This window comes from Patella vulgata, chromosome 6 (genome assembly GCF_932274485.2).
Source record: "Patella vulgata chromosome 6, xgPatVulg1.2, whole genome shotgun sequence".
In the NCBI taxonomy this organism is placed as follows: domain Eukaryota; kingdom Metazoa; phylum Mollusca; class Gastropoda; family Patellidae; genus Patella; species Patella vulgata.
The window spans coordinates 16,490,482-16,499,126 of NC_065884.2; the positions used below are offsets into that span (position 1 = coordinate 16,490,482).

The 8,645-nt window shown below is 39.2% G+C and overlaps 1 long non-coding RNA gene across 1 annotated transcript; it reads left to right on the forward strand.

Moving 5' to 3' along the window:
• The first annotated feature begins 404 nt into the window (after nucleotides 1-404).
• LOC126823680 (uncharacterized) lies at nucleotides 405-4,371 on the forward strand. Its single transcript, XR_007681244.1, has 4 exons — nucleotides 405-552; nucleotides 1,173-1,306; nucleotides 2,981-3,135; nucleotides 3,757-4,371. It is a non-coding gene; the product is annotated as an uncharacterized LOC126823680 (long non-coding RNA).
• Nucleotides 4,372-8,645: the final 4,274 nt, after the last annotated feature.

The following is an 8,645-nucleotide window of genomic DNA, read 5'->3' on the forward strand; positions in this document are numbered from 1 at the left end:
GAGACGTTAAAAGTCGATTATAACAAATTCAAAGAGCCTGTCCTCTAAAAGTATCTGGGGGGTTGGATGGCCGAATGGTTAGCACGTGCGCGCTTTATCATAAAGCCTGTCATTGAGTCAACTGGTGTGGTTTTCTCCGGGTCCTCCGGCTTCCTCCCACTGCTAAAGACCCCTACGCGCAAGCGAATTATTGAAATAAAATTTAAAAAAACCCACCATGTTAGTCCCGAAATGACCTAGTTTGTGTCGAGTGAACGTTAAACCCCATCTCTCTCTCTCTCTCTAAAGGTGCAGCACAACTCAGTTTAGCTGAGTATTCATTTCAAGTCACGTGCCTGACCTTTTTTGCAGATATGGTATAATTGGTTTGATAAAAACAAATGAAAACAAGGGGTTCTCATGTATCAATGAGAAGATACCTAATTATGATAAGGCCTATAAAAGCCACGCCGCTTCAGATAATATAGTGTTAATAGATTTCGAGAGATATATACAGTCTAAAAATGGCGATAAAGATAAGCGTCTGTGTTTTTCTGGTTATTATAGCTCAAGGTAAGGAATAAACTTTAGTCAAATGGTATGCAATGGTCGGAATAAACATATGGAATTGTAAAACATTAATGTTATCATTTGAAACAATGATAATGTTTGATAAGATATAATTTTTTTTGACTTTTCATCATCAATCTGATGAGGGTAGTGCTCTCAGTAACTGAACTAAAATACAACGTTGGGGACATTCCTGGGTCCGTAAGAAACAAATTTCCTGATTTTACTATACAGTTACATCTAGTGTGTGTGATGATTAGATATACTACTACTAATAATAATGTTTTACTTTCTTTACGTGTCCTCATCTATACAAATGTTTCAAAATATTCATATATACAGTTACATGTAAGTAAAGGCGATTTATGTCAGTCCATTGTAGATATCAAGATTCCATATGAAACGAGTCGTACTCATAAGCAGTAATGGTTTCAAGGGAGTTTAACGGACGTCGGGACAAAAGACTTTAAATAAGCCACCATTTAATTACAGTCACAAGACACCCACAAAACTAACACCTGCGTGTGGCTGTCATTAGTGAATGCAATGTGGGGCATCAATCTTAACAGCTAGGCCCCCATCTTCCACTACAGATTATGACAAGAAAATTAAATTTCTTTCAGCCTGTTGTCAAAGAGAAAAACTGGCATCCCATTTAAAAGATGTTGCTAAATCAGTACATGAAATAATCCCAGATAATCCAAAGGAATCGACTTCAGTGAAAGTAAACCTCCACCTATTAAATATTGTTGATTATGTAAGTTGTATTTATATTTACGTTTCTAATATGGGTGTCACACTGTCCCGAAATTTACACCAGATTGACACACGACCGAGTAAGTGTCCAAATTCGGCTCGGATCGTAAAACCATCACCCCAATCGTGAGAGCATCTAAAGCCGGGTTCCGGCAGCAACGTCTTTGAGCGCTGGCATAAACTTTGACAGGCCAAAAAATTGCCGACTTAGTGCGAAGGTCCATTTTACCCTTCATATTCATACGACCATCGCGAGGGCATCTTGTCGTGTACGTCTTTACTTCGTATCATCATCAGTGCCATTGGGCATTCTTAAACGCCCACATTTCCATGTCGAACTATGTTCTCGTCGCCCCAGTTTGTCTTGACGTCCGTCCACAATTGGTTTGTAGACACTCTACAGGTCACAATGTTTATTCGAAGTTTCAATTTCTATCCGATTGAAAAAGACGTTAAAATAAATCACCATTACACCATTATGACGGTTGAGTTCGAATTTTGTGAAATCGAACGAAGACTGCCGGACAAAATGACCGCTCCCCATACTGCAACAGCCTCCTCGCTGGTATCTCTGCTGAAAATTAAAAGCTTCAGAATACAGCTGCACAAATCGCCATAAATACTCTCCATCTAGATAACTTCGTTCTGGTTCCCAGTGTTTATTAACAACTGTTACAAAGTATAATCTGAAAACAATTGGTTTGTAGACACTCTACAGGTCACAATGTTTATTCGAAGTTTCAATTTCTATCCGATTGAAAAAGACGTTAAAATAAATCACCGTTACACCATTATGACGGTTGAGTTCGAATTTTGTGAAATCGGACGAAGACTGCCGGACAAAATGACCGCTCCCCATACTGCAACAGCCTCTTGGCTGGTATCATTGCTGAAAATTAAAAGCTTCAGAATACAGCTGCACAAATCGCCATAAATACTCTCCATCTAGATAACTTCGTTCTGGTTCCCAGTGTTTATTAACAAATGTTACAAAGTATAATCTGAAAACTTTTGGCTGCAGATCATTTGCCTGTAATCATAGAACTTGAAGTATTCGAGTTCTATGCTATAATGCAGCACATACATGGAACTCTCTATCACTTCTTCTACGGACTGATCCATCTCTAATTAGTAAGTGCAAGGGGACTACACCACACATAATTCACACGGAAACAAATGCATGGACATAACATCATACTCAGAAACCACCAAAAAAAAAACAATTCAAAAAAAGTGAATGGATCTGGGGGCTAGACGTAAGCGTTCATTCCAATTTGAAAACAATCCGGAATACAGCCCAAAGAAACCATTGTGTAATGCCAGTACGAGTCATGATCTGCTATATGCTACAAGAAATAAGAACGTAGTAAGCATATTGTACTGTAGTAAAATTCATCTAAGCATCTTTTTTAAACAAAACCCAAAACTTACCTGTTTCAGTTTCAATATTTATAACTGTTTCCTGTAAACTTTGTCAGCGCTTTGAGCAAACAATATTGGTTGGAGTCTAGCGCTTTATAAAAACCCTTATTATGTCCGTTTTCATTAGCCCATTTCAGAGCAGAACAGTAGGATATTTCATTTCTTTTCCTATCTTATTGAGTGAGACACCGGTATATTTAATTTAAAAACGTCCCTTGATTCATTTCAATTTTTTACTTTCATTGTTTTCAAGAACCCCAAGAATCAAGTGTTGGATTTGACGGCATGGTTATCACTTAATTGGGACGATGCAAGATTTGCTTGGGACCCTGAAGATTACGGTGGCATTAGAAAATCTAATATTCCTGCTGCTTACATAACACAGCCCGACTTCAAGTTGTTTAATGGGTTAGTATTTATTAATATATTTTGGGTCGAGTATGTGTTAGATATATATGTATTAATATATTATATACAGTTAAAGTATATTATTAATGAAATAACCACCCATTTAACCGTGTCTTAATTATCCCTGTTGGAAGAGAAACATACAACTTTCAATCCCCATTTCATCCATTCTTTATTTCCAATTTGATTTTGGTTTGAATTATCGGAAGAGATAGGATGTGCATGGCACTGGCTGTTATTCAAAAGGTCCCCGGAGCTGTCCGAGAATGTGCCTCGGTTTGTGGTTACTCGTTAACTCTACATTCTGATATACTTGTTGTATCATATTATAAAACATTGTAAAATATACAACAGTCCACATACATAAACGATTACAATTATGAAAAAAATGTCGTTATCTCGTTTGTGGTATGTTGGATATAGAAACCATTGTTCTGTGTATGAAGTTACTTAAGTCACAGGTAGATATCCCTTAATAGCTGGATCTGGAATGAAAATTACAAGTTAAGCCTATAGATGAATTCCCCACCCTCCTTCATTCCATGTCAGTATATGTCTCTTCTTGGCAACCTGTGTTCTATTTATTATATCACGTAATAATTACCGGTGTTAACTTTTCAGAGCCCGACACGGTATGACCGTAGATGCTGATATTAATTGTGTAATTTACAATACTGGAAACATTTTCTGTATACCCCTTGTCGATATTGAGAGTTTCTGCCCGAATACCAACCCAACAGGAGATACCTTCAATTGCAGTATTAAATTTGGTTCTTGGGCTTATCCTTGTAACCAGTTAAATATTACTCGGACTGAATCCTACGTTGATGTAACTGATTTTCAGGGCGGTTGGAGGTGGGAACTTGTTGAGTCTTCCTCGAGTGTCACTGAAAAAGTGTTTCCGTGTTGTTCCGACATCTATTGTTTTGTCGAAATTGCTCTGAAGGTAAAGGACCAGTCTAGAACGCCACGTGGTAGATGGTACTTTCAGTAATCAATCAAGCCCTATTAGGTGATACTTTATAGTCACAAGTTCGTGCAATAAACAGTGTACCAGATGGTACGATACTTTTGAAAGCCATTACCAACCCACCTTATTGAAAGGTTGCTCTATTCTCATGCATGCCTGTGCTAATCAAACTAATATTTACCAATGTCATGTTCTGACATTAGTTATATTCTACTCTGAAATCAGTCATGTACATACTATGTTATTAAAATAACCTCAAAACTAAATATTATGTTGTATTTTCATTAAGACACGTATTAAAAAATCTTGCAGCTTATAATTAGAAGATCGAATAATGTAATAATATCTAGTTACAGCTCTAAAATCCTTGAGTCATTGGGAAATTAATGCGGACCACCTTTACCACAACTCGTTCTTCAATATTTGATGAAAATCTACAAAACCCTTAAACCTGTACGGAGATGGATGTTTTCAACTACCGTATTTAGTAGGCATAAACCCGGGAACTGCTTTTGCATAAATGCCCAATATCGATGGTCATACTCTTTTCCCCAATACTAACCTTTTCTGAAAATTGTTTGAAAATCGACTCTTAACTCTACCTTCTGGAGGGAGTACGGTAATGATTTCACCAACAATAAATCTACCAGCGCACATAACTCTCGAACCAGCCTTGTGAACATACTCAAAATCGACGGAGGTCATCTTCACACCGAAACCAACGATCCTTTGGGACTAACTAGTGAGTACGGTGTGGTACAAAAAAACACCATCTGTTGCGTATGACATAATTTAGTGGCTTCACTAGGGTAAATACAATTTTCTGTTTGTAGGTCTACATGAACTTTCTTTGCATATGTATCTAGGTCACATTGTGAAGAAACAATTACTGCGATTTATATGAAAATTGATAATTTCAGATGGAGGTGAATTACCGCATACGATATTATTACATGGCTCAGGCACGATCACATGACCTAAATCTTAACCCAATCAGATACCTTATTGAAGTAGTATTATTAGACGTACAGGTAACATAATCCGCCAGAAGTAGCAATTTACGAGAGAGAGATTAACGTCCACTCATATACACTAGGTCATTATGGGGATATAATTTCATTTTTTGTTTAATAATTCGCTTGCTCGTAGGAATCTTTAGCAGTGAGACGACGCCAGCAAAGACGTGCTGAAACCCCACGAGGTTGGATATGCAACCCTAATCCCGGTCACGTACAAGTGAGCGATCGAAATCACATCTCTTGACTCATATGAGCCGTACGCATTATAACCCACAGTGACTTAAACCTGTTGAACGGACGTTGTTGGACCAGAAGGAATTAAATAGGTCACTTTATTGTCAATTTCATTAAATGCATTTAAGGTACACCCACAAAACATACATTGGACTATTATAAGTGATATACAGGTCACAATTCTATGTAATACAATTACATACCACAGTTTATCGCTTCTTCCACACGTGCTAGGTATCAGTATTCTATGCATCCTGACGAAATAAAGTAATTTTGGAACACGGGAACCGTGCCCGCTAATCTAGCCTAGTTGGGGCGTGGCATTTTGGGGCGTGTCTGTTAGGGGTAACCCACCGCACAAACTGTCTGGCAATGGTTATTCATGATTCCTGTGGTGGTGCTGAACAACTCCAAAGCTGTTTTAGTTGGTACAGATTTTAGCTAATCTAGCCTAGCTGTGGTCTGGTTATTAGATAACTCTTTGTCAGGGATCTCCACCACTACAAATGTCTTGCAGTTACATAGATCTTTCACAGGTACCACACAACTAGAAATTTCTGTCACGAGTGTTTTGTATTATTTGAAGATGTAAGGTACACTGTTGTACATTTTTGAGCTAATCTAGTCCAAGAAAGAATTAACGCCTAAAATCACAATAGAACCTAACACCAGATACTCGACTGACTTACATTCTGATGATACCAGGTATACATGCACTGATACCATATAAGAGAAAATTGGTACAATTTTGAGCTAGGTTGACCCTCTTTAGAGCAACTCTTATCATAGAATACGAATATTGAATTTTGTCGGCTCCAGGGAATATCGTTTTAAGTTAATTTTGCTTTAAAAATCTGGGGAAAACCTGTTTTGTCTTTAGAACGTTGAAGTACGGTAGTGTAGTTTCACAATCATTAGACAGATAAAATCTGCAGGACGCAATTCTTAACGCATCTCTTGAAACTTACCCACTGCCCAACCCTCAAGGGCAGAAACACGCCCATTTTTTTCTTTGTGTCTGTGTGTGTGTACAGGCGGCAATTCTTAACGGATCGTCTTGAAAATGTTTCATACTTATTCCCTATACCCTAAGGATAGTTCATTTTTTCCACATTTTGCCACCTAGTGGTGCGAAAAGTGTAAATCCCGCACTGCACTGGGTGTGAGTTCTACTCGTATTAGAAATGTGAGTTAACAGCACCCGAAAACCTGAAAAAAATACTTAATGTATGGGCTGTTTCTGCACCTTAATTTTAAAATGGCCATTTTGCAGCGAGTGTTCGACCCAGAGAGGTAAAATAATTTTGGATTTGTTAGTTTAAGGCCACATACCATAACATATATCACATTCATTAACGTCCAAATGACCACTGAAAATATATACAGACAGCATTTTGAATTTGGGATTAAAAGTCGAAATGCAATCAAACTATCGGTCAGGTAGCTTTTAAAAATACTTTTCCAGAAAAGATTTATGGGGTGTTTATTTCCAAGAAAAGTTTGGCAATTTAGGTACATATGGAAAGTAGAAACATGCATACAGGGTAAAAAGGTAAGGGTTTCCTTAACCGGCAACCCGACGATTAGTGATGTCCGCTCGAGTAACGTCAAAGGTAGCGCACGAAGATAGCATAAACCAGCATTAGTGAGTGCTTGATGTATAATGTTATGTTGATAAACTTGATGATGCAACAGTTTCTGAGTTAAAAACCACAGAAAAAACAGGGGCAGTGGATAATCCGAGAATGTATTGGGGTTCGATACTTGTAATAAATAGTTAGTGATTAAAGACAACACCGTCTTGCATATGCATTGTATATGAATTCTCCTCCTGCTTCGCACCAGTTGCTAGGTAATGACAAGTAAGTCACGTGACACAAACATGACCTTTTTTGGCCGATTTTGTTTTTGTAGCAGTGGTGAGAATGATTTGAAGCAAAATTATGATAAATGAATTAGTTTGAATATGTTTTAGTCCAAATATACTGAGCACCATGGAAAACGCATCACTTTTTTTCCCAAATATTTTATTAGTAGGTGGTTTTGTATGTATAATATTATGCAATACTATGAACTATTGTTTCACACAATGCTCCCAAACGCAAAACATATCGGCCGGTATGCACAAAAAAAAATTGCACGAGATATTCACATGAAAAACCCAATATTCACGTGCAGTATTGTGTGTGAGCCGCTAAGTGGGTAAGGCGTTGGCTCGCTAGCCTGGAGGTCGGGTGTTCGATCCCTGCATTGGCCAAGAAAGTTCATCAAGATTTTCCGGCGTGGTTTCCCCCTTGTCAGTGATGCAGGATTCAGGGCCTGACAAGGACAGCTGTCTAGTCGTTCGGATGGGACGAAAACCCGAGGTTCCGAGTACACATTGGCGTGCACGTAAAAGATCCCTTGGCAGTTGGAATTCGATATAAGATTAGGCCGTAGTGCCGCTGCCCGGGCAAAATTTCCCTCATAGCACACTGTATGGCGTATGCCCGTCTTCATTATCCCAGTTTAGGAGCAAAACAGTAAGACGTTAAACCCCATTTCATTTCATTTGCCTTTAAAAGCATGTTTTCAACTTAATGTGCAGTACATGAACTGTTGGACGTGTGAAGGAATCGAGCTAGAGATGCCGAGACTTACTGAAAATCAACTTCAATTGTCATCAGTCCACTATTGTAAGGTTGGTGGAACGTGTTCGAGTTACTGGATCAACACGTGACCGTCAACGTCCTGGTCCACAACGCGTTGCAACCCAGGCTCAAGACCGCTACATCCGGGTCATTCATCTGCGTGACAGATCCCGCCCAGATGCAGTCGTCGAAAGACAAGGACGTCGTCTAAGAGAATTAGGACTCCGTGTACGACGACCTTATGTTGGAGCTATCCTCAGGGACCGTCAGCGGCGTTTGATATGGGCTCAAGGACACCAGACATAGAGAAGAGTAGACTGGCAAAGTGTGCTCTTCAGTGATGAGAGTCGCTTTCATCTTTATCATGCTGATGGCCGTCAACGTGTGTGGAGACGTCTTGGGGAACGTCTTGCAGACTGCTGGTCTTCGAAACGAATCGATGTGGTGGGGGAAGTGTAATGGTGCGGGGAGGCTTCACATTTCATCACCGGACCGCCCTACACATTTGCAGGGGTCGCGTTAATGCTGTAGCCTACCGGGATGATGTCTTGCAACCAATTGTTGTTCCGATGTTTCGAGCGCACGCACAACTTCAGCACTTACAACATAATGCACGTCCGCATACCGCCCGTTTTAGTATGGACTACCTGGCTGCTA